The sequence below is a fragment of the Peromyscus leucopus genome, chromosome 23 (assembly GCF_004664715.2).
Source record: "Peromyscus leucopus breed LL Stock chromosome 23, UCI_PerLeu_2.1, whole genome shotgun sequence".
In the NCBI taxonomy this organism is placed as follows: Eukaryota; Metazoa; Chordata; class Mammalia; order Rodentia; family Cricetidae; genus Peromyscus; species Peromyscus leucopus.
The window spans coordinates 8,265,512-8,290,955 of NC_051082.1; the positions used below are offsets into that span (position 1 = coordinate 8,265,512).

The window sequence follows — 25,444 nt, forward strand, 5'->3', positions numbered from 1 at the left end:
CCTGTGATCTCTTCAGCTGTGGTTCTGGACCAGGTTTACGGTCCTAGGCACAGATCCCTCCTGGGATTCGGGTCTTAAATCCAACCAGAGAGCAGTTGGTTACCCCATACCAGGAGTGCCACTGTTGCACAGTGGACCATCTTGCCTGGCAGTTTGGTCTCATAGCTTGTAGGCTTCACAGCTGGGAATGACCAGTGATGCCTACTCCCCTACCCTTCACCCTTCATGACCCATGATGATCTTCCCTTCACAGCTGTAGGTATAGCCTGGCTCCTGGCAGTCAGGACACCTTTCCCTGCAGAGCCGTAACACTTGCAGTGTCCTCCTGAGTTTACACTTAATTTCTTTATTTTGTTTGTGTTTTTCGAGACAGGGTTTCTCTGTGTCGTCCTGCCTTTGCTGGAACTCACTCTGTAGACCAGGCTGGCCTCGAACTCACAGAGATCCACCTGCCTCTTCACACTTAATTTCTAAGAGAAGCTTTACAACATTGTTTTGTTGTATAAAAAGTTAATTAATTAATTGTTTTAACCAAATACTGGCTGTCAAAGGTTGGAGATGGAGTCATGAGCAAGAGACCACCCTGACAGAGTTTACCTTCTAGAAACAGGAGACAGAAAATGTGCATTTAAGGAAAATATACTGCAGTTTAGAAGGTGATACTGGTGATATTCCTAAGGTAAAAGGGCAGAGGAGAGGATAGGGTGGAGGTAAGGAGGCTTTGAACTGAACAGGGTGTTGACGGTTTCTCCTTACTGAAGTCACAGCGTTCATGTGTTGGAGCTGAAGCTGAAAGCTTCGAACCCTCTGCTTTAGTGAGGATAGGGACCAGGGGAAGGCATAGATGGTGTGCACCTATGTGCTGGTCCTGATGAGTCCTATGCTGGGGTGGCTGTTATTATATGGGAGGGGTGAGGGAGTTGAGGGGTTGATAGTCGTAAGATTAAAAAATTTTCCTGATAATGGATCAGAGCCACACTCATCATCCTGAAATCCCTGCACACGCAGTGTGCCGTCACCAACATCCCTTGTGCAGAATGCTATTTTGTCATGTTGGCATTTTTTTAAGATTAGTTTATTTTTATATGTATGGTGGTTATGCCTGCAGGTATGTCTGGATACCACATGTATGCAGTACCTGCAGAGACCAGAAGAGGGTGACAGTCTCCCAGAACTAGAGTTACAGACAGTTGTGAGCTGCCATGTGGGTGCTGGGAACCGAACCCAGGTCCTCTGCAAAAGCAGCCGGTGTTCCTAACCACCGAGCCCCTGATGTTGGGATTTTTGTTTGTAGGAAATACACTGCTCTACCCTTCTAAACTTCTGAAAGGTCCTCCGAGTTAGGACAAACCCGCCTGTCCCCACATCTCTTTGTAATGCTGGGTCTGTGGAGATGCGCCAGTGAAGAGTTGTCCCATTACTTGCTCATTTAACCAGTGTTTGCTGAGTGACTATCTGGGCAGATGGTGTTTTCCTTGGAAGCATACCTAAGTAGCTCTTGAACTGCCTGTTCTGAAATGCATTGACTTTACTTGTCTCCCCCTTCCTCCTGGCTTCTGGGCAGGCAAGCCCAGATCTCCTGCTTACACAGACTTGCGCTTGACCCTGCTACTCAGTTGTTTCTGGAGTCTGGCAGACCCCTTTCCCCTGGCTTCATTTCCTTTTTTTATTCCCGCTTCCTAACCCAAACTTTCCCCAGCTAATTGAGATAATAGTATTCTCTACACTGGCCAGTAACCTCCATTTCCTTATGAATTGTAGCTACTCAGTAGACTTTGGTGTACTTTGTGAATGAATGAATGATTATGAATGAATGAATCCCTCATCTCCTCTCTGTCGGCTTTCATTCACACTTCTTCCTCCCCTTTGGTGAAGTAGGAGAGGATATTGAGACAGGATCTCACGTTGCAGTCCCGCTGTCCCCGAGTTCATGACCCTCCCTCCTCAGCCTTCCAAGTGCTGGAATTACAGACATGTACCACCCTACCCAGTTTTTTTTCTTCCCCATTCTGTCTTCAGATATGATAGTCTCTCCAACTAGCTATTACCTGGTAGCCCCACTGGTATACCTGAAATTGTTCTAAAACACCCAGGTTTGAGCTCACTGTTCTCATGGTGTCCATCCATTCTCCCAACACCATCTAGCAATTTCATGTTTGTATAAGAGTGGGATTGAAATCTATGTCTGTAAATTCTGCCAGCCTTGGGTTGGAGAGATGGCTTAGCAATGAGTGCTGATGACTCTTGCAGAGGACTCAGTTTCCATCCCTAGCCCCTATAAGGCTGCTTAACAACTGTTTCCAGTTCCAGGGGATGCAGCGCCCTCTTCTGACCTTCTTGGGTGCAGCATGCATGTGGTGCATATACACACACAGAGAGACACACACAGACAAAATGCTGTGGTGCACACCTTTAATCCCCACACTCAGGAGGCAGAGGCAGGTGAATCTCTGAGTTGGAAGCCATTCTGGTCTATAGAAAGGAGTTCCAGAAAGCCATGGCTACACAGTCAAAAATGAGGGGGCTGGAGAGATGGCTTAGTGGTTAAGAGGATGTTCTGCTCTTCCCGGGGATCTGAGTTCAATTCCCAGCACCTGCATCAGGCTGCTTACAGCTGCCTGTTACCCAGCTCCAGGGCTATCTGATACCTCAGACATCTGTGGGCACTCGCATTCATGTGACATGTGCATATAGACACACACACACACACACACACAATTAAAATAATAAAAATAAATCTTAACGAAACAGGAAAACCAAAAAGAAATGAAATTTGACAGTCTTCAGCACAGCGTTCCCCAGGAGACCGTGGTAAAGATTTGCTTGACCCCAGGGTTTCCAGGCGAGCCTGGGTAGCATAACAGATCCCTTCCCCATGGGTGTATTTGTTTGTTTTTGAGACAGGGTCTTATAGAGTCCAGGCTGGCATGGAAGGCACTGCCTAGGCAAGGATAGCTTTATTCACTGATCCTCCTGCCTGCCCCTCCAGAAGAGTGCTGGGGTGCCAGGTGTGTGCCTCCATGCCTGGTTTTATGCATGTGGTGCTGAGGACGGAGCCCAGGGTATTGTCCATGCAGGGCAAACATTGCACCCATTAAACTGCATCCCCAGCCCAAAGAGGTGTTTGTTTCTGCCAAGTCTCATGCCCAGGAGCCTCCGACAGATGTCTGCTCGGGTTATGGTGGAAAGGATTGGGTCCCGTACCTATCCTTAGATTCACTGCCGCAATGGCAATTAACATGTTGCCATGACTATCAAGCCTCACCCTGCATGGTGGGACAGGAAATGTCTGTCAGCAGGATGCAGGGAGGAACTGGTGTCAAGTAAGGCAGCCAGCAGGCAGGGTCTGCCAGGGCATTCCTTCTGTACTGGGACTTGTCCCAAGTATCCAAACCGTGGCAAGCCATCTTCCAGCAAATAAGTACCATCTTCTTCAAGCAGGGGCTACAACCTGGAGGACATGTTGAAGAGTTAGAAAAATATCATCTGAACCAAGTGTAATGGCATTCATGGCCCATTCATAAGCATATCATTAGACAGAAAACAGCAGGCACCACCTTCGATCATCATTAACCCCACAGCCAAGACCTCATGGGGTGTGATTTGACATGTGACGGTCACCCTTTTGCTTGAAATAGCTCATATAATCCCCACCACCTCTAAGGGGTACCCCTGTTGTCCCGGCGAGAAAATGGGGAGAGGTTAAAGGTTGAATTTCCTGACCAGCACTGCATGCCAGAGGCAGAAGCCAGAACTCAAGCCCAGGTCCACTGGAGTCTGAGCCAGCATCCCTGCCTTGTGTGCTAGGCTACCTTCAGGAGTCAGTCAGAGAGATGTGCCTGTGCCAGAATGGTCTGGGCCTCTCCGTCATTCAGCCCCAGACCTGGGGCCCTTGGCCTGATTCTCCCTCTTGCCAACATGTTCACTCTGCCTTCTGCCACTTCCGGCAGAGAGTGACTGTAGCTGGCCCGTAGTGCAAGCCTGGGGCCACCCAATCTCCTTCCTGGACTAGCGCACAAAGCCGCGTTTGGTTCACCCCCTTAGGAGAGAACGAGGCAGAGGAGGGTAAGCCACACCTGCTAGAAAAATGGAGCCTACGAAAAGTCTTTTAAAAGGCGTTTCATGCTCACAAATGTCTGTAACTCCACTTCTAGGGGATCCAACACCCTCTTTCGGCCTCTGTGAGCACCAGATATGACCGACCATGTTGCAGGGAAAATACCCACACACATAAAATAATTTCAAAGCTTGCCCATAAATCATGCCATCTAGTAAAAGTTGAAGGGGATGAGAAGAAACAGTGGCACAAGGTGGCCATGTCCTTTTGTCTTGCTTCCAACTTTGATTATTCTGACCACTAATTGTGGCTTGAGTGCCCCCCCACCTCCGCACTCCCCTGAGCTGAGGACCGAACCCAGGGCCTTGCGCTTGCTAGGCAAGCACTCTACCACTGAGCTAGATCCCCAAACCCTATTTTTTAACATGTGTTTATTTTCTGTGTATTCATGGGCATGGCTTCATGCATTTGGGGGTTGAAGTCAGAGGACAACTTCTGGGAATTGGTTCCGCCCTGAGGATCAAACTCATCAGGCTTTGGAGCAAGTACCTTTACCTACAGGCTCCCTCTCTTGTCCTCTCTCATTTCATAACTACGCATGTGCATAAAACGAAGTCTCTTGCTGAATTCACATTCATGAACTCTCCTTTGAGAGCTTAAGCTTTGCGGGAGGGGTTTATCTTATGCGGAGAAAGGCCCTTCACATTTGGACGAACATCCAAATAAACTTTCATTATTAAATTCTCCCCATGGCGGACACCACTGTACGCTGGGGTTTCTCATTTACGTTTCTCCTGTGCTTGCTTGACTCAAGTTGTCACGGAGCGGTTTTGCTTTGACATTTCCACCTCCTTGCAGCTTTAATTGTCATCTGTGGTGGTGACATTGGCAGCCGCCTGTGGTACTGTGTACTGATCTCGAATTTATCAAGCACCACAGTAACGCAGGCAGGCTCACGACGTAAAACATTTGTACTTAACTCCATCCGATGACTTGCGCCCACCGGGCCACTGACACAAGGAACTGTTGAAGGACAGAACAGCAGAATTCTGGGAGTGGGGAAACTTGGAAAATACCCTTCAGCACGTTAAAGGCTGCCTGTGTGCGCAGGCTGGAGAGTTTCTAATGCTCACTCTACAGAGGTTATTCAGAAAGCTGGTTTGTGGGCATCGGCCCCTTTTGGTGGTTTTAGGCCTGTGAGCATCCTCCCCTGGACTGATTCTTCCATCTTTGGATCGCAGCTCCCAAGCCTCCTACATAGACAGCTTCAGAATTCTCTCTCTCTTCTCACTTGATACCCAGCTCAGACTTCTGAAAGTTACCCCTCAGGCAGGTGCAGACCCAGCGCCTCGTGTTCCAAAGCAGTGACCAGATTTGTTCGTGTGCACCTTCCGTGACTTGAGCCTCTGGTCCAGCCCTCGGAGCCCCAGTGCATGCTCCTCATTCAGGTGAGCATCTCATCTGCGTCTCTGAGTCCTAAAGGATTCGTTACCATTTCCTAATCAGCCAAGCAATCGCCTTGATTTCCTTTGATGAAGGTTTCCTGGCCGACATCCTGATCGAGCACAAAAGCAATTCATACCCTGCCCGGAAATGCCCTGGCCCAGTGAACATGCTCCAGTCGTGCACATGAAGCTCTAATTGTAGGTTAGGGGACAGAAGAGGAAGAACGGCAGAGCCCCCCTCTGCCCCCGACTGCTCTGCAAGACAAGCTTGACCCTCTTCCCCAGACACGTGTGCGGGGCTACACCATCAGAATCCTTCCCCCATCGCTCACGGAGGTCAACACTTGCAGTTCTTTCCAAATAAGTTCAGTTTCAGCCGGATGAAATAAAACTCTGCCAACAATTGAGAAAACTCGAGAAACCTTAAGTACCTCGGGCTTGGAAAAAGCATTTCCAAACTGATTTTGTGCACTCTTTGATAGACTGCTGAAAACTGATATTTATTGGTGTTTTTTTTAAAGATGGCGACCGTTTTCCAAAATCAAGCTAGCGCATAACAGGAGGGGAGGGGGTCGTAGACATCTGAGCTTGCCCTGTGTTAACCTGGGACGCGTGTGTATGACGTGCTGGCCCTAGCAGACTTTGGGAGATGATAACATTTTATATGCCAAAATGATCCTTTTTTTAAAAATCGTTATTATTTTATTTTATGTGGATGGGTGTTTTCCCTGCACATTTATCCACGCACCATGTGCACATGGAAGCAGGAAGAAGACATTAGGTCCTCTGAAACTGGAGTTGTAGATGGTTGCACAACACCATGTGTGTGCTGGGGACCAAACCTGGGTCATAGAGGAGCAGCAAGTGATCCTGTTTTTTAACTGAACATTCTTGGTGTAACTATCCTTTCAGCTTAATCTGAAATATTAATTAATCTTAATCTTAATCTTAATATTTATTTTATTTTATTTTTATTTCTCCACTTTTATGTATGTATGCAGGTTTGCATGTCAGGGGTACGTGTGTTTGGAGGTGCACAGGCTTGCGCGTGTGTACTTGAGAATGCAGAGACCTGTGTTGACATCAGGAATCTTCATCAATCATACTTCGATTTTATTCAGTGAGGCAGGGTCTCTCAATCAAATTCAGAGATCACTGATGTGGTTAGTTTCCTTAGCCGGCTTGCTCTGGGGATCACCTGTCTCCACCTTCTTAGCAGCATGAGTTCTGGGGATCGGGACTCCAGTCCTCACATGTGTGTGGCAAACAAGCGCTTCGATCCCTGAGCCAGCCCTGAAGTCAGTTTCTGCCCCTTCGTTCTCTCTCTCTAACCCTGGCTTCCAACTCACCCTCTTCCCTCGCTCTGCTCAGCCACCCACTGCTCCTGCGCGGCCTTTGCACCGGCTGCTCCCCCAGCTTCCAACAGTAGAAGAGGCTCCCCCACACACTGGCACCTGCTTCCAGATTTGAGAAGGGTCAGATTTCACTTCCTCACGGAGCTGTGGCCCACAGCCGTGATGCAGGTCACAGCTTGCCCCACAGCCCTGGAGTTTCTAATCTCATCTTATTTTACACTTCTATTTTCCCTTTTCATTATACTCTCACTTATTTGTATGTTTATTTTGTATGTGTGTGCGTGTGAGGTCAGAAGACAACCTGGAGTTGGTTTTCTCCTTCCACAATGTGGGTCCCGGGAACTGAACCCAGGGCTTGGCTACAGGCACCTCTACCCCCTGAACCATCTCACCTCCCCCTCATTATTCCTTTACTATGCTAATTATTTATCATATTTATTATTAATTACCCATTTATTTCCCTCCACTAGAATTTAAACTTCTCAAGAATGGGGAGCTTTGTTCTGTTCCTCTAAGTGCCCAGAACAGCGTCCAGAGGGCCGTAAATAACAGCTCTAAGTGGGTAAATTGAAACTGCAGCTCAAGTTATCCTATCTAAACTTACTTTTTCTTTTGTCAGGGTCTCCCTATGTAGTCCTGACTAGATCTCGCTCTGTAGACCAGGCTGGACTCACAGAGATCCCCCTGCCTCTGCCTCCTGAGTGCTGGGAGTAAAGGCGAGCGCCGCCACACTGGGCTTCAAACTTTGGTTGTTTAGGAAAAAATGCACACTTTGCTTTAAGAGCAGTGGAGGAACAGAAGCCGTTTCTTTTGTTGTTGCTGGTGGTGTGGGGTGGGGTGGGGTGGTGTGATGTGGTGTGGTTTTGGTGGCACTGGGGTCAAATCCACGGCCTTGGGCATGCACGCTAGGCACACGCCTGGAAGAGAACTTTCCAGTTGGGGGAGCCATCATGTCCACAGTAAACTATTAATGTAACATCAGGAAAGGTGACAGATGTCAGGATGGAAACGAATAGGGCTGGGGCTGGAGAGTACCAGAGATTAGTGGGGGCTCTTTGTTTATTTACAGTTGTCTGCACTTGAGCACACTTGGTTACTTTCCCCCCATTCCCTTCTCTCCTTCATGCCTCTTGCACTGAAACCCTTCCTATTTTAATGTGTGTGTGTGTGTGTGTGTGTCTGTCTGTCTGTGTGTATGTGTTTGTGTGGGTGTATCTGTATGTGTTTATGTTTGTCAGTTTGTGTATGTGTGTGTGTGTGCCTGTCTGTGTGTATGCGTTTGTGTGTGTGTATCTGTATGTGTTTATGTGTGTCTGTGTGTGTGTATCTGTATGTGTTTGTGTGTCAGTGTGTGTGTATCTGTATGTGTTTATGTGTGTCAGTGTGTGTGTGTGTGTGTGTATCTGTATGTGTTTATGTGTGTATGTGGGTGTGTGGGTGTATCTGTATGTGTTTATGTGTGTGTGTGTGTGTGTGTGTGTGTGTGTGTGTGTGTGTGTCCTACTGAGTTGAGGCTTGCTTACACGTGCCGTTTATCAGTAGCTATACCACTAAGGGAAGTGACACTCCTTCCACAACAACCATTAACTGCCCATCTGGAGGGATGAAGGTCTCATGAGCACCCCGCCCCCGATCCGTGAGGAAACATTGAGAGACGCTGCTGTCCCATGCAGGTGACTACAGGTGCAGTGAGTTCATGTGGGCGAGGGCCATGCCCTATGCAGAAGACAGAGTACTGCGGCTCTCCCCATCCTCTGACTCCTGAGTGCCCCTCCCTCCCCTCCCCTCCACTCCTCCCCTCCCTCTGCATTCCCTGGGCTTCACAGTGGGTCCCCTCTGAGAACTGGGCGGCCCACTACCACTTCTTTGCACCCTTCAGCTTTTAACTTCATCTTAGAAGAACAATTGAATTTTGACTTTTAAAGAAGGGGAACAATAATTAAAAGCCAAGTAAACGATATAAGCGGAGCCCAGGGAACACAGAAGGACGGGCACATCCGAGGGGCGCTCAGGGAGGGCGGGCACATCCCGGCGTACTCAGGAAGCAGTGAACTTGAATTGAAACTATGTCTTAGTAGTATGCAGTGCTTGCTGTGGGTTTCGGGGTGTCTTCATAGTTTCTGAGTAGTAGGGTGATGCGCTCAGAGCCCTCTGTGTTGGGAAAACGGCATCTGGGGGCCACTAGAAGATTGGGTGTGCTTGAACTCTCTCCGGGCATCACTTCGGGCTGCGGTGTCCCTCTCCACTGTGCATCGCTGTCTCCCCGCTGGGTATTAACCACACCCAGTTCCTCATAGTCCCTCTAATGCTCAAAGTTCATTTGAGAACTTGGAAGCAGCTCAGGTCCATCATGGCAGGACCATTGGCTGTTGACATTTTTTTTTAAACTTGCCTGTTAAAGATATTTTTATCGTGCCGGGCGGTGGTGGCGCACGCCTTTAATCCCAGCACTCGGGAGGCAGAGGCAGGCGGATCTCTGTGAGTTCGAGGCCAGCCTGGGCTACCAAGTGAGCTCCAGGAAAGGCGCAAAACTATACAGAGAAACCCTGTCTCGAAAAACCAAAAAAAAAAAAAAGATATTTTTATCTTGTGTGTGGGGGTATGTTGCCTGCAGGTATGTCTGTGGACACATACGTGCCTGGTGCCTGTAGGGGCCAGAAGAGGACATTGGGTCCTCTGCAACTGGAGTTACAGGTGATTGTGAGTGCTGGGAATCGAACCCAGGTCCTCCGGAAGAAAAACCAGTATTCTTAATGGGACTTTTTTTTTTTAAATGTCTCAGCTTCTTTTCAAGAAGGCATTTCCAGGGGCTGGAGAGATGGATCAGGTACTTGCTGCTCTTTCAGAGAACACAAGTTCGGTTCCCACTCTTCACATCGGCTCGCTCACAACTTCTGGCAGTTCCGGCTCCAGGAGCTCAAACACTCTGGTCTCCACAGCCGCATGTGCACACATCCCAGATACAGACCACCCCCCATACTCATAATTAAAAATAAAATATTTTAAAATAAGACATCTCCTCCATCTCGTGAGCGTAGCAGGTAACAAGTGATCTGCTCCAACACATCGCTGTCTGCCTTTGTGGGTTCGTGCCCCAGCTGCCAGGGCAAAGCCAAATTAACAGTGGTTAAGGATACAGGCACACCCTTTCAACATTAGAAATTGGGTAAGAGTTTCGAGGGTCTTTATTATTTCGATTTTTTATTAGATTTATTCATTTTGTGTGTCAGTGTTTTGCCTGCCTGTATGTCTGTCCACCACATGTGTGCCTGGTGCCCTTGGAGGTCAGAGGAGGGCATCAGATCCCCTGGAGCTGGAGTGAGGAATGGTTGTGAGCCATCATGTGGGTGCTGGGAATTGAACCTGGATCCTCTTAAAGAGCAGCAAGTGCTCTTAACTATAGCTAGAGTTTTTCTGGTCCTGCCTGGCCCACAGTCAGGACAAATCTCTCTCACCCGCCAGTCCCACAGCCGCTCAGACCCAACCAAGTGAACACACAGAGACTTATATTGCTTACAGACTGTTTTGCCCTGACAGGCTTCTTGCTAACTGTTCATATATCTTAAATTAACCCATTTCTATTAGTCTATAAGTTGCCACGTGGCTCGTGGCTTACCGGTATCTTAACATGTTGCTGGCAGCGTCTCTCTGCCTCAGTCTTCCACATCTCAGAATTCTCCTCTCTGCTTGTCCCGCCTATACTTCCTGCCTGGCTACTGGCCAATCAGCATTTTATTTATACAGAGCGATGTCCACAGCACTTAACCACTAAACCATCTCTCCAGCCCCTTATTTTTATTTTTTAAAAAATATTTTACACTTTCCTTGATTATTTTAATTTTTACATTTATTTAAAATTTACATTGAGTGAATGAAGGAGGGAGGAGGCGTGGGAGAGATAGGTAGGTAGACAGACAGACAGACAGAGTGTGCCTGTGTATACCACGTGTGGAAGTCAGAGGACAACTTGTGGGAGTTGGTTCTCTCCACCATGTGGATCCAGGAGCTGAACTTGGGTCCTTAGGCTCAGATACAAGCACTTTTACCCACCGAGCCTTCTTGCCAGCCCCTAGGAATACTTCTTTTACATGTGTACATGTCCATGTGTGTGCTTTGAAATCGTCTTTCACCTTCCCCTAGAAATACTTCTTTTACATGTGTACATGTCCATGTGTGTGCTTTGAAATCATCTTTCACCTTCCCCTAGAAATACTTCTTTTACATGTGCACATGTCCATGTGTGTGCTTTGAAATCGTCTTTCACCTTCCCCTAGAAATACTTCTTTTACATGTGTACATGTCCATGTGTGTGCTTTGAAATCATCTTTCACCGAAGGTGGAGCTCACTGATTCAGCGAAGCTGACTGGCCAGCAAGCCCCAGGGACCTCAGCTTCCCCAACACCAGGATTCTGGAATGCTCTGGTATGCCTGGCTTTTTGCATGGATCCTGGGGATTGAACTCGGTATTCATGCTTGCACCGCAAATATAAAGGGTCATCCCTTCATCCCTGGAGTTTTGGGTTTTAATTGTTGTTAAGTGTCCAATATAAAGCAATCTGCAAACAAATTCTCAGTGATAACATAGCCTTTGGGGGGTAAATATTATGATCCCCAGGCTGGCCTGGAACTCCTAGATTCTAGGGACCCCCCTGCCTCAGCTTTCCGCCTTATTTTTTTTCTCCTTTCTCCAAGTAATAGGGCCAAAACTCAGGCTTCACACATGCTAGATAAGCGCCCCATCACCAAGTTCCAGCCCAGCCCTTCAATGCCTTTTAAAAGATTTATTTATTTTTTATTCCACATGTATGTCTGTGCACCACATGTGTGCAGTGCCCACGGAGGCCAGAAGAGGGCATCAGATTCCCCTGTAACTGGAGTTGCAGATGGTTGTGAGCTGTCCTGTGGGTGCCAGGAACCACTGAACCATCGCTCTAGCCACTCAACGCCTTTTCTAAAAGCACAAACTAAACAGGAAGTTACAGGTGTGTTGGAGCCCACTCGGTCTCCTACGGGCTGTACCCAGCAGGACTGCATAAAAGGATGATTGGATCATGTGCCTGGGTACCAGGTGTTTGTAAGGGTCTAACTAGCAAGGGGGAGGTCTTTTGCTCCACCCCTTGGCATTGTTATAAGTAGTGCTTTGGACTGTTTGGATAAGGATCCAGGCCCACCGAGTCTATCCTGTGTTTTCTCTCTGCTTCTTAACTCTCCAACTGACTCTCTTATCCCTCATTCCTCAAGAGTTCCTGGGGTAAATAAGTGTGGGGGCTGGTCTCCCACACAGGTGGAAGAGGTTAAGCCTGCCGGCATGGCTTTGGGTAAAACAAGCCAAAGTGATAGATAGCCCAATAAAGCATCACCAACTCGCTCGCACACTACACAGATCCCTTTATAACTGAACCCAGTCACTGATTTCTGAGTCCTTTATACCATTCTTTAACTAATACTTCTACTGTGGCCATGCAAAGACGGGGTTGAAGTCACACAGCTGAAACTCACATCCTGGCTCTACAGAACTGGCCCTCGGGGTTCTGTGGGTGGATCGACACTGGCTACTCTCTCTCAGTGTTGTGTTAAGGATGTAGAATGCGTGGCCAGAGTGAGTACCAAATACGTGTGATGATGGTGATAACAATTATGGTAACCTGGGCCTGAAAAGAAAAAATGAGTCTAAAATGTGTGCTTACGTGATACTCACTCTCCTGTTCCTTCTAAGATTAGTTCACTTACAAAAGACAACACTAATGGTATAAATCAAGACAAGTGGTGCCTGGGCTGGGTGACTAAGTGAAGGCAGACTTGAACGGGGCCTGAAGAGATGGCTTAGCAGCTAAGAGCCATGCTGCTCTCTCAGAGGAACCAAGTTCAGTTCCAAGCACCCACGTGGCAGCTCACAGCTGCCTGTAACTCCAGCTCCAGGGCGTCCTGTGCACAAATCACCACTCAGATGCACACACATTCACACAAACAAAAATAATCAAGCCGGGTGGTGGTGGTGGTGGTGGTGGTGGTGGTGGTGGTGGTGGTGCACGCCTTTAATCCCCGCACTCTGGAGGCAGAGCCAGGCAGATCTTTGTGAGTTCAAGGCCAGCCCAGTCTACAGAGCAAGATCCAGGAAAGGTGCAAAGCTACACAGAGAAACCCTGCCTTGAAAAAACAAAACACAAAACAAACAAACAAAAATAATCAAATAAATCTTTAAAATAAACAGTACTAGGTCTTATGACTTCCTGTGTAAAAAAGAACAATACACAAAAGGATTAATTTTTTTCACATGTGATTTATTGCATTTTATTTCACTGTTGTAGAGGACTACATGTACATTCTACTCCAAAGTGCTTCATAGATGCTTAAAGGGCCTGTACCAGTCCCCTGATGCAGTCTGTAACATCAGAGGTTCTTGAATAAGTTGAAAGTACAGATCATTCTGAAATCGTAATCAGTTGGCTATCACCCGGTTTAATAAAATAGACATTTACAACACAAAGGGCAAGCTCATTTGTGTATCTAACCAGTAGAAATAAGAATTCAGCAGTTGCAGAGATGACTCAGTGTTTAAGGGCACTTGCTGTTATTGCAGAGGACCCTAGTTCAATTCCCAGCTCCCACATGGCATCTTGCCTATAACACTAGTTCCAGGGGAACCTAACTTCCTCTTCTGGCCTCCATGGGTTCTTTACACACATAGTACACACATATACTGTACGTGCAGGCAAAACACTTATGCACCAAAAACTTAAGTAAATCTTTAAACAACAGTAGTAATCCAGAAAAGTACATGAAGGAATGAAGTTTGTGAATTTTACAAAATATTTACCGGTCCCTTAAAATATCAACCACTTTAAGAAGTGTGACTAGGGGCTGAGCACCCTTCCACAGCATTTACAGCCACACTATCGGCCTGTCGGTTGTGTGCTGGTATGATTATTTTTGGTTATGGATATATGTGTCTGTGTAGGTCTCCCCTGGCCTCTAGCTGGGGAGATACATGCATAAGATGACTCCCATCTTATATAGTGAGTACTGTGTGTAACATAATAGTCACCACGCCCTTCTACAGAGACAGGCAGCTGACACTTGCAAGACCCAGGTGGGTTCTTGAGCAGTTCCCAGCTAGCTGGGCACAGCCCACCATTCTTCATATTTTTGCATTGGGCTTCCTGGCATCCCAGAGAGGTGGTTGGAGATAGCTGTGGCATCTGTGTGGGGGCCCTGGAGTCACTGAGGACAAGAGTCCAGTCTTGACCAAGAAGGATGTCTTATACCACCTGCAAGGACCAAGGGTGCTGTGCGACGATTGGATTATGAGTTCAAGTCCAGCCTGTGCTACAGGAAACCAAAGGAGGGTGCGAATAGTGAGCAGAGGGTTGATAGTGCTCATCAGGTTTGCTGTTCTTTGGATTTTTGTCGGTTTGAATTTGTTTGGGTTTTTGGTTTGCAGAGCTTAGGGCCTGATACATAAGGGGCAAACACTCTTTATCATTCTGCCCCTGGTTAAGTTCACACCATTAACAGATTTCGAGGCAATCAGCCACAGATAAAGAAACTGCCTTATGTAGCTGGAGAATGAGGCAGACTTACCCGCTGCTGACTGGAGGGACTTTCACTCATGATGTATCCATGCCCATCCAGAACTGCTGATGCTCAGATACATCTAAACAGCACTTGCAGACACATTTAGGTCAAGACTTTGTACTTAATCTTTATGTGTACACTAGTCTTATTTGTGGGTCATCCTCCCACCCCCAGTTATTGGGCAAAGACTTAAGTATATTATAAACGTTCCCTCTATTTCGAAGAATATTTGTGTCTTATTCTTTGAATTATCGTGACTTTTTTGTGATTTCTTAAAAAAAAAACCTTTTAATTATGTTTATATATGTCTGTGTCTGTGCATGTGAGTGCAGTGCCCCTAGAGTCCAGAAGAGGGCAACAGATCCCCGTGGAGCTGGAGTTACAGGTGACTGTGAGCTACCTGATGTGAGTGCTGGGAACTGAACTCCAGGCCTGTGCAAGAGTAGTAAGAGCTCTTAACTGCAGCACCTTCTCTCCAGCCCCCGTGATACATTTTGAGAGGAAATAATGTTCTCTATTCCTCTGTGACAGACGCTGAGGCTGGTTCGTAACCCAGCTCTCATTACTAGCGCTGTGTCGGCTGATGCTGCGGCATGCTGACTCAGTCTTTCAGGACCTGCCCATGAGTACCAGATGGGCCACATGGTGGTTCTACTCTGAAGTTTTTTGAGGACTCTCCATACTGCTTGTCATGGTGGCTGTACCAATCTGTATTCTCCCCTATAGTGAATTAGCGTTCCCATCTCCTCACCAGCGCTTTCCTGTTACCTCCTTTCTTGATGTCTGCCATTCTGACTGGGTGAGATGGACTCTTACTGTTTATTCAGCCACAGAGACAAATGAAATGATGTTATTTGCTGGATAATGGAGCAATTAGAGATCAGCCTGTTAAGAAAAATAAGCGCAGAAAGACAAATACCATATGTTTTCTCTCATCTGTTATCTTGGAATTGTGTGTCAATGCAGAAAAACCTATATATAAAATATGAACTTATATGTATGTAAACATGCACATATTTATGTGTTTATATAATGTACTGGGTGGTTTTGTGTGTCAACTTGACACAAGCTATAGAATCATCAGAGGAAGGAGCCCCAGCTGAGGAAATGCCTCCTTGAGTTCCAGCTGTAAGGCATTTTCTCATTTGGTGATCAAGCGGGGAGGGCCCAGCTCATGGTGGGTGTTGCCAACCCTGGGCTACTGGTCCTGGGTTCTATAAGAAAGCAGGCTGATCAGGCCATGAGGAACAAGCCAGTAAGCAGTACCCCTCCATGGCTTCTGCATCAGCTCTGGCCTCTGGGTTCCTGCCCTGTCTGAGTTCCTGTCCTGACTTCTTCAGTGATGAACAGCAATGCTGAAGTGTAAGCCAAATAAACCCTTTCCTCCCCAACTTGCCCTTTGGTCATGGTGTTTCATCACAACAATAGAAACCCTAACTAAAACATATAATATATGTGTATATGCACATCTATATATGTGTGTTTACACATGTATTTGTATATGTATATATTGATATAACATTTATATATAAATATAAAATACACTTGTGCATGATATGATAATACATCTACATATGTATAAAGTGTGTATATCTCCGTGTGTGTATGTATATTTAGTGGAGGCTGCAAGTCCGAGCCCAGTGTGCCTGCAGAGCCTGCTCCTGCTTTGGCCTTTCTTCCTGGGGGGCCGCCAATTCTGGCTGTGCTCTGAGCTGCTTCTCCCAAGGTTCCTATTCTGAGTTCTGTTGTCCCCAGTGGCTGCCTCCCTGAAGTGCAGCATGGAAGGCACAGGTACCTTACAGGAATTCAGTCCCAGCTGTCAGGTCCTAAGTACCAGCTGACTCCATCCCCGGAGCTACTAAAAAACACCTCAGTATTCCAGAGCCCCACTCAGATCCACTCCAAATCCTAAATGCTATTTATACATCGACCCTTAAAGCACACACTTAAATATGTGGACGAATTTCAGATCGTTCACTGTGGTATCAAGCCCTACCCACTTCAGGAAAAGGAAGAGGAAGAAGGGAGCGGGGAGGAAGATGACCAAAAACAGAAAAAGGACAAAGGTGTGGTCTGTGTGTGGCTTTGTTTGTTTGTTTGTTTGTTTTTCTTTTGCTTAACAATGAAGCAAGTGTACAGTCATCTTCTGAAAACTTAAGGAGCCAGGCAGTGGTGGTGCACACCTGTAATCCCAGTACTTGGGAAACAGAAGCAGGGGGATCTCTGTGTGTTCGAGACCAGCCTGGTCTACAGAGCGAGATCCAGGCCGGTCAGGGCTGCATAGTCAGACTCTGTCTTCAAAAAAAAAAAAAATGTATATATGTATATATTGATCAACATTCCCCAAATCTTAGATTTGTGTGTACACGTGAACCTGGGGCTGGAGGACAGCTCAATGATTAAGAACACATGTTGCAGAGGACCTGGGTTCCATCCCCAGCACCCATATGGTACCTTACAACCATCTCTAACTCCAGTCCTAGGGCATCCAGTTCCCTCTTTAGGCCTCGGCAAGCACCTGATACACGTGTGATCACGCATCCATGCATGCAGGCAAAACACTCATACATATAAAATAATACTCTTTAATATTAAAAATAAGGACCTCCATTTTTTTGTTTGTTTGTTTTTTTGTTTTTTCGAGACAGGGTTTCTCTGTGTAGCTTTGCGCCTTTCCTGGAGCTCACTTGGTAGCCCAGGCTGGTCTCAAACTCACAGAGATCCACCTGCCTCTGCCTCCCTAGTGCTGGGATTAAAGGCGTGCGCCACCACGCCTGGCTAAGGACCTCCATTTTACTACTAGTATTCATCCACTTATTCATCTCACTTGTTTGACATAAGGCAGTCATTTTAGCATTTCGACTGCATATTCAGTGAGAAGAATATACTCAGCATCCATCCAGCCCTCAGTAAGAATTCAGCTTTGGCGTGGTCCTCAGCGCTCTCTCTCCTCCAGTCACTGCTGCTGCTCTGGACAGCCTCCTTCTCTGGGCCAGCGCTCTCCGGGTCTCTCCCAGCTCTATCCTAGGCCTCGACCCCTGATGTCCATTTCTTCTTGCTCACTGCGTGCCTCTTCCTGGGTGCCCATCTAGTGTTTTTAACTCCGTCTGGCTAGAAACCCTCATCTTTCTGGCCACCAGGCTTGATCCTTCTGCTCAGCTCTCTGCTCTCACCTGCCGAGCAAACAAAAAGGGAGACCTTGTCACTTGTCCTAGGGCCCCGGAACTACCTCAGACTCCCGTGTGTTTTCTGGGATACGCAAGCCTGTCGGCCGTCAGTCCCTTACTAGGCAGCTACCAGTTTCATACGTCCAGATTCATGGAGCAACAGGAGGGTGTCGGCCGGGTCTCAGTTCCATTGCCACATCCGGGACTAAACCATCTGTTTTGCTTGACATCCCCCGCCCTCCCTCCCTACATGTGTTCCCGGCTATTCCCACCCAATCCTTAAAATAAACTTTTTAACAGGGTCTCGCTGCACAAGTGATGAATGGCCGTCAGTGCGGAAATAAAAGTAATACGAAAAGGTAAAAAGAACAGACAGTACCCATGTTCCCAGCACTGGCAATAATCTCTACTGAAACTTGGTCTGTAGTCTTCTAGTTCTTTCTATAGCATCACAGCTTCCTAGAACCCCCTTCACTGTGTCTTAGTTCCTGTCCGTCGACCTGTGTCCATTTCTCCCTCCCCTGTACACACCTCAGCCTGTGGGCACCACTCTTCTCTCAAACCCTGCGATTACTGTCCGTCTCAGTCACTGTTCGGTTGCTATGATAAGACACCTCAGCCGAAGCAACCTACAGAATAGAAGGTTTGTTGGGGGCCTACATTTTTAGAGGGCTGGAGTCAGTGCCCGTCATGTGGGAGCATGGCAGGCAGGTATGATGCTGGAGCAGCAGCTGAGAGCTTACATTTCGATCCACAGTCTTTTGAATCCTCAATGCTGGCCTTCAGTGACACACCTCCTCTAACAAGGCCATGCCTCCTAATCCTTCCCAAACAGTTTCACCAACTTGGGGACCAAGCATTCAAATATATGAACCTACAGGGGACACTTTTTTTTTTTCTGGAGACAGGGTTTCTCCATGTAGTTTTGGTGCCTCTGTCGACCAGGCTGGTCTCAAACTCACAGAGGTCCACCTGGCTCTGCCTCCCTAGTGCTGGGATTAAAGGCGTGAGCCACCACTGCCCAGCCTACAGGAGGACATTCTTGTTGAAACCACCACAGTGACATCATGCAGCGATGATGTCATTCATTCTCAGTTTGGCTCAGATCTAACTTCATTGCCTATGTGGGAGTTCACCCTTTTAAATGACTGAAAAAATAACCCTGTGTGTAAGCAAGCAGCACATGCTTGGGTGTTCATCAGCGGCCAGGCACTTAGGTTGCTCCCATTTTCAGCTCTGAACAGCGCTACAGTAAACAGGGATCAGATTTTCCGAGGAGCCTCCATCCTTTGGGCATAATGGTTGTATTCATGTGCGTCCCTACCCACACTGTGCCAGGAAGGGTTCCCTTTCCCAGCTCCTCTTGTCTTTGTCTCTTTGGTAATAGCCATCCTTACTGGAGGGAAGCGGCATGTCCTCACGGTTCTGATTTGCATCCCCCAGCCCACTGTGGCTCCCAATCCTGTGCGTGCTTTCTGCCCATTCGCCTGTCTTCTTCTGAGACCTGTCTGCTTAACCTGTTGGACGATTCCGCTGGTTTTTGCCACTAGAGTTTTTGAGTTGTAGACTCTAGGAATGATGGTAGGAAAATGTTAAAAAGTCTTTGTTTTGTGTATTTCAGCAATAACGCTTCTGTAAGAACAGGAAACTTTGTATACCCCCGCTGCAGTTTGTAACATACAGCAGTCTTGACTCTGAGCCCAGGTGTTTCCAGAAGTGTCCATTGCTGTGCATAGTACACCAATACGCACAGTGTGCCAAGTGCACATGTTCAGTGTTCAGAAGCATGGCTGCAGTGATATCCGGCTCTACAGTCAGGGCTGCCAGAAACCCCTGGTATTCATTAGCATTTGAGTTCGAATTAATCTCTGGTCGCTGAACACACAGAAACCTTCCTGTACTGCCGACGGGTTCTCTGTGACCCCTGCATTCCGTTACACGGGTTCATCCCGACATCACAGCCCACAGGTCAAGAAATCAGGCGCCAGGGCGGGAAAGACAGCTCAGTGGGTAAGAACACCTGTTCCTCAGTCATGTAGACCTCAGTTCAAATCCCCAGCACCCACTTAAAAAGCTGGTCATATTGTGTGTGCCTGTCACCCCACCATTGTGGGACAGAGACAGGAGCATCCAAGCATGTGCTGGCCAGTGAGAGACTGTGTCTCAAGACACTGATGCTGAGAGTGACAGAGGCTGCCTGGCATCCCGCTCTGCCCCCTGCATGCATGCTGCCCACGAGCACATGCACCTGCGCGTGCACGCGCACACACACACACACACATATGTTTAAGGTATAAGGTACTAAGTGTTAGGTAAAGCCTGCCTCAGAACCTACAGCCTTGCTCAGTGCTGAGTATACAATCCACATTTAATATTCTTGCTGAGTGAATGAATAAATATTGTGATGAGTGAATTAATCAGATAACCGAAAACAAGTTTTTAAAAAGAATTGGGGATCTGTAAGAATGGTTGATAATGGATATAGATAAATGTTACACAAATCATTATTTTGTAATCATTTAGAGCTTTCATATCATGTATTTGATAGCTATATATCATTAAGTTTGTAGTATATCATGAAGACTACAGTTTGGTCAAATCTATTAGAATAATTTGGAATTTATAAAGCCAGATGAATACCATTTTTGTTCTGTTCTTGATTTTTTTTCATGTGTATGTGTGTGTGTGTGTGTGTGTGTGTGTGTGTCTATGTGTGTATCACATGAGTGCAGTGCCAGAGAGGCCAGGAGAGGGCGCCAGACAGAAGTGGAGTTACAGGTGGTGAGCCGCCTGACATGGGAGCTGGAAACCAAACCCGGGTCCTTTCAAAGCAAGGTCCTTCCTTGGCAAGAGCAGCACATGCTCTTATCCTCTGAATCATTGCTCCAGCCCCCTGGTCTTGATTTAAGACCTGCATAGAGTACTGTTTTTTTTTTTTTTTTTTTTTTTTTGTTTTTCGAGACAGGGTTTCTCTGTGTAGTTTTGGTGCCTGTCCTGGATCTCTCTCTCTCTGTAGACCAGGCTGATCTTGAACTCACAGAGATCCCCCTGCCTCTGCTGCCCCACACACCCACCACCCACCCCCCGAGTGCTGGGATTAAAGGTGTGGGCCACCGCTGCCCAGGGAGTACTGTTTATTTTCTGAGATAGATGTAGCATTGATCTCACGCTTTTGGCCTCCTATCAAAGTAGCAGACAGTACAAAGTTACTCTGTATTCAAGTTGAGGGATCCAGGCTAAAAAAAAAAAAAAAAACAGCTCAGTGGTTCAGAGCACTCGCTGCCCTTCCAGAGTACCCAAGTTCAATTCCCAGCACCCACATTGCAGATCACAACTATCTGTAACTCCAATTTCAGGGAATCTGATACCCTCTTCTGATCTCCTTGGGCACCAGCCACATACATGGTACACATACATAGACACAGGCAAAGCACTCACACACACAAAATAAAAATCCGTGAAGTTAAGGATCTAAGGAATCTATCTTCTTCCCTCTGTCGACCAGTCCAGTCAATCAGAACAAGCAATAGCTTTGTTTTGTTGATTTCTTGTTTGTTTGTTTTTGTTTTTAACACACAGATATAGACCTTAGTCTTAAGAAGGGACGGGAAGAATCTTTGTCATATAATTTGATGTCGGTTCTCCCAGAAGCAGGCTAAAGGTTGTCTCTATTATGATAAATCAATAAACGTGGACATTCCGCCATACTTTGGAGGTGGCGCTCAGGTGATTGCAAGGTCCCTTTCTAGCTCTCAAGTGCAGTGGCACACAAGCCTCCTGCACTATACGATCTTGGTGATGTAAAAGATAACTGTTGTCTGGTTTCATTGCCAAAATGTAAGTGCCATAAAAAGCAGTTTTCTTACCTCGGAATAACAGTTAGTGGTGGCGGACAGGCCCAGCAGCTAGCAGACCAAGATTCCTGTGACTTTCTTGGCAGGTGACTCTCTTCAAGTCTGTACCTAGGTTGAGTGGTAGGCATGGGGGCGTGGTGACCCACACCACTAATTCCAACTTTGAGAAAGCCCTGACTCCTATTTGAACGTCAGTTTTCACTCCTGTCCAAGGATTAATAAATGCTTCAGCCCACCCTCTGATGCCCAGCTGCCCTCTGATGCCCATCCACCCTCTGATACCCAACCCTGTCTCTGATACCCCAGGCACCCTCTGATGACCAACCCTCTCTCTTACTGCCCTAGGCACCCTCTGATGTCCGACCCTCTCTCTGATACCCCAGGCTGTCCTCTAATGCCCCAACCCTCCAGCCCTCCAATGCCTTGGCCCATCCTTTGAAAGCAAATGATGACTAACAGTTGTTTTAAAAGACTGACTTCAGTGTGGACCCCAAGTTGCTGGTCCCCCTCCAGGCTCTCTAACCACACCTCCTTTGATCCTCTTGTGCTGTGCTAAGGGGTGACCCCAGAACCTTGTATGCACTTGGCAAGTGCTTGGCTGTCCAATCACATCCCAAACCCTCGGGACATACATTTATGTGAGAATTTTATATTCTTTTTAAAAGATTCATTCTAAATTATTTGTAGGCATGGATGTCTGTGTATATTCACACACGTATGTGAGCAGGTGTGTGTGAGAGGCAGCTGTGAGCCGCCTGATGTGGGTGCTGAGAACCAAACCCAGGTCCTCTGCAAGATCGGTACCCACTCTTAATCACTGAGCCCACCTCTCCGTCCCTGTATTATTTCCTTAAAGATGTCCCCGAGTTCTCCATTCCATGGGCTGAAGTACCGAATACACATATATACCAAGTGTTAGGAGATCCTCAAGGGCACATGAGACACAGGAACCCAATCTCATATGACACTAAACTCTTCTGAATTGCCCTCCAAAACGTAACGACTTGGGCTGTATGGAAGTCTGACTCGGGCGTGTGATTGAGGGGAAACTTTCTAGACTGGGAAATAAGAAATTCTGAATTTCGGTTTAAGGAAAGACTTCTGTGCAGGTGTGGGGTAACAGTTAAGTTCCTGAAACTCAGCATGTTTCAGGAATGGAGAGAAGAGAGAAAGGGAGGGGAAGAGAGGAAGAGAAAGAAAGAAGGGAGGGGAGGGAGGTGGTATTCCAGTGTGAAGCATTGCCTCTTCCTCCCTTCCTTGATGAAATCCTGTAGGCTTGGGGTTTTGCCAGCATGTATGGCTGCATGAGGGTGCCAGATCCCCTGGAACTGGAGTTGTAGACAGTCGTGAGCTGCCATGTGGGTGCTGGGAATTGAACCTGGGTCATCTGGAAATGAAGCCAGTGCTCTTAACCTCTGAGCCATCTCTCCAACCCCAGCTTTGGCATGACTTAATCACACCACTTCTGAGACAAACCAGGAGCCATCATTTCCAGATGACCCAGGTTCAATTCCCAGCACCCACATGGCAGCTCACGACTGTCTACAACTCCAGTTCCAGGGGATCTGGCACCCTCATGCAGCCATACATGCTGGCAAAACCCCAAAGCACATAAAAATAAATAACTCTTTTTTTAAAATGGTAAAGCAATAAAGAGCCTCAGTGAGTCATTCTCAAAGTTTCTGGGAAGGGAAGTCAAGGAAACACTGTGTTTCTGTTCTCTATTTCTCTGTTTCTTCTTTTTTCCCCCGAGGTCTGTGAACAAGCCACTTACTGGCTTCCCATTGTTGGAAGGCTTCCATTTCTGAGGAACAAGAGTAAACCGTGTTATTTCAGTTGCTGTCGCTGATGAGAGCTAAGCTAGCCAGATTGTTTAGTTGACCCAAGGGCCCAAGACCTGAAAGGCAACATTCTTGGCACTGTCCCCACCCATCACTGTCCATGTGACATTTAAGGTTGCAGGAAGCTGAGGAGGGGAGAGGATTTGCCGCATGTCATTTCAGCTAACGCTCAACGTGAAATCCCCCCAGGGGAGAATGTATCCAGTTGTGTTTGGAAGGGAGGGTGGGTTTCAGTTCTCATTTTTGGTTCTGATAGAATTGGACAAGAGGAGATTGGTGTGGGTTTTCCTGGATCATCAGCTACTTACTGAGGCCAAAGAGCCCAGCTAGTCCAGCCCTGGGTATATATTCAAGAGAAATAAAAACAGAAGTCTACTAAAAAAAAAAATGTGGGCACAAATGACTGTAACGCCATTCATTGCTCACAACAGCCAACAGGTGGGCACAGCCCAGATGCCCATCAGCCGCTCTCTTGACAGGCAAACTGTGGTATGCCCACATCATGGAATGCTACGTGGCATTGACCAGACATGAAACACTGATTCATGCTACATGCTGGCCTATATCACATGAAAGAAGCAGGCTCGGGGTTGGGGATTTAGCTCTCAGTGGTAGAGTGCTTGCCTAGCAAGCACAAGGCCTTGGGTTCGGGCCTCAGCTCCGGAAAAAAAGAAAGAAAAGAAAAGAAAGAAGCAGGCTCCTAAAGAGCACATGTTGTGTGAACCTGTTCTCATGAACTATTAAGAACCAGGAAATGGAAGGAGACAAGCACTGGCTAGTGTTTGCCTAGCATGGAAGGGCGGGAGAGTGAAGACTGTGGGTTTCTAAAAATATTGTTGTAATGGTTGTAGAGAACCTGGGAAAACACCAAAAACAAAAAAAAAAAAAAACAAAAAAAAAACACCGAACTTCTCAGTTGAAATGAGCAGATTAGATATGGGAATTATATTCCAATAAAGCAGGGTTTGTTTTTTGTTTTTTGTTTTTTTTGGTTTTTTTTTTTTTTTTTTGGTTTTTGGTTTTTCAAGACAGGGTTTCTCTGTGTAGCTTTGCACCTTTCCTGGAGCTCACTTGGTAGCCCAGGCTGGCCTCGAACTCACAGAGATCCGCCTGGCTCTGCCTCCCGAGTGCTGGGATTAAAGGCATGCGCCGCCACCACCCGGCTAGGTGTTTTTTTTTAAAATGATAACTCAAGAACACATAGCCCAACCAAGAAGTGAACTGTAAAGTGTACCTTTCTCTGAGGACACTCCAGACACTCCTGAGTATGTTGATCTGTTTGTTTAGCACCGAAGGAAAGAGTTAAAATTAGAGGACAGGCCTGGGGAGGCGGCTCAGTCAGCAAAGTGCTTGCTCTCTACCCACAGAAAAGGCCAGGAGTGGGCCAGTGTGTGCGTGGAACCCCAGTGCTGGGGAGGAAGATGGGGTCTCCCTGGAGCTCACTGGCCATCCAGCCATGTACCATGAGTGAGCTCCTGATGTTGCCTAGATGGATGGATGGATGGATGGATAGATAGATAGGTAAATAGACAGATAGATGGGTAAATAGATAGGTGGGTGGGTGGGTGGGAGGGTGGATGGATGGATGGATGGATGGATGGATGGATGGATAAATGGATGCATAGATAGATAGATAGATAGATAGATAGATAGATAAGGCAGAAGTGATTAAGACACCTGAAATTTGGTCTCTACATAGATATATACACACATGTACACACACTCACATCACAAGTTTACTCAGTAGCTTTCACACACTGTCATCGGGAATACCTTGGTTCATGGAGGCTATAGTCAGACTAGACTATCGGGAGAGATCAGCCATGGAGTGACTGATGGTTTAGTGGTTAGGGGAAATCTGGTGCTGAACGCAGCATGTGACCTCCCACGTGTGTGCTGGGAACCATACTTGAGCCCTCTGGAAGAGCAGCAGGTTCTCTTAACGGCTAAGCCAGCTCTTTTGCACCTGGTGGGTAGTCTTGAGTCACGTGGGGTGCCTCCTCTATGTAAACCTGAGTCTAGTGTCATGTTCATCTCGTGGGAATCTAAGGAGCTCAGGGTGAAAGTTGGATCTCTACATTTGTCATCCCCGCACGACAATTAATGCTTTATACAATTTTGTAAATATTTAAAACTACCACATCATTAG

At 47.0% G+C, this 25,444-nt stretch overlaps 1 protein-coding gene across 3 annotated transcripts in view; it reads left to right on the forward strand.

Annotated features, from left to right (window-relative positions):
• The window catches only part of Taok3 (TAO kinase 3), a 183,082-nt gene that overhangs the window by 59,727 nt on the left and 97,911 nt on the right, over positions 1-25,444 (forward strand). The gene's annotated exons all lie outside the window — the stretch shown is intronic.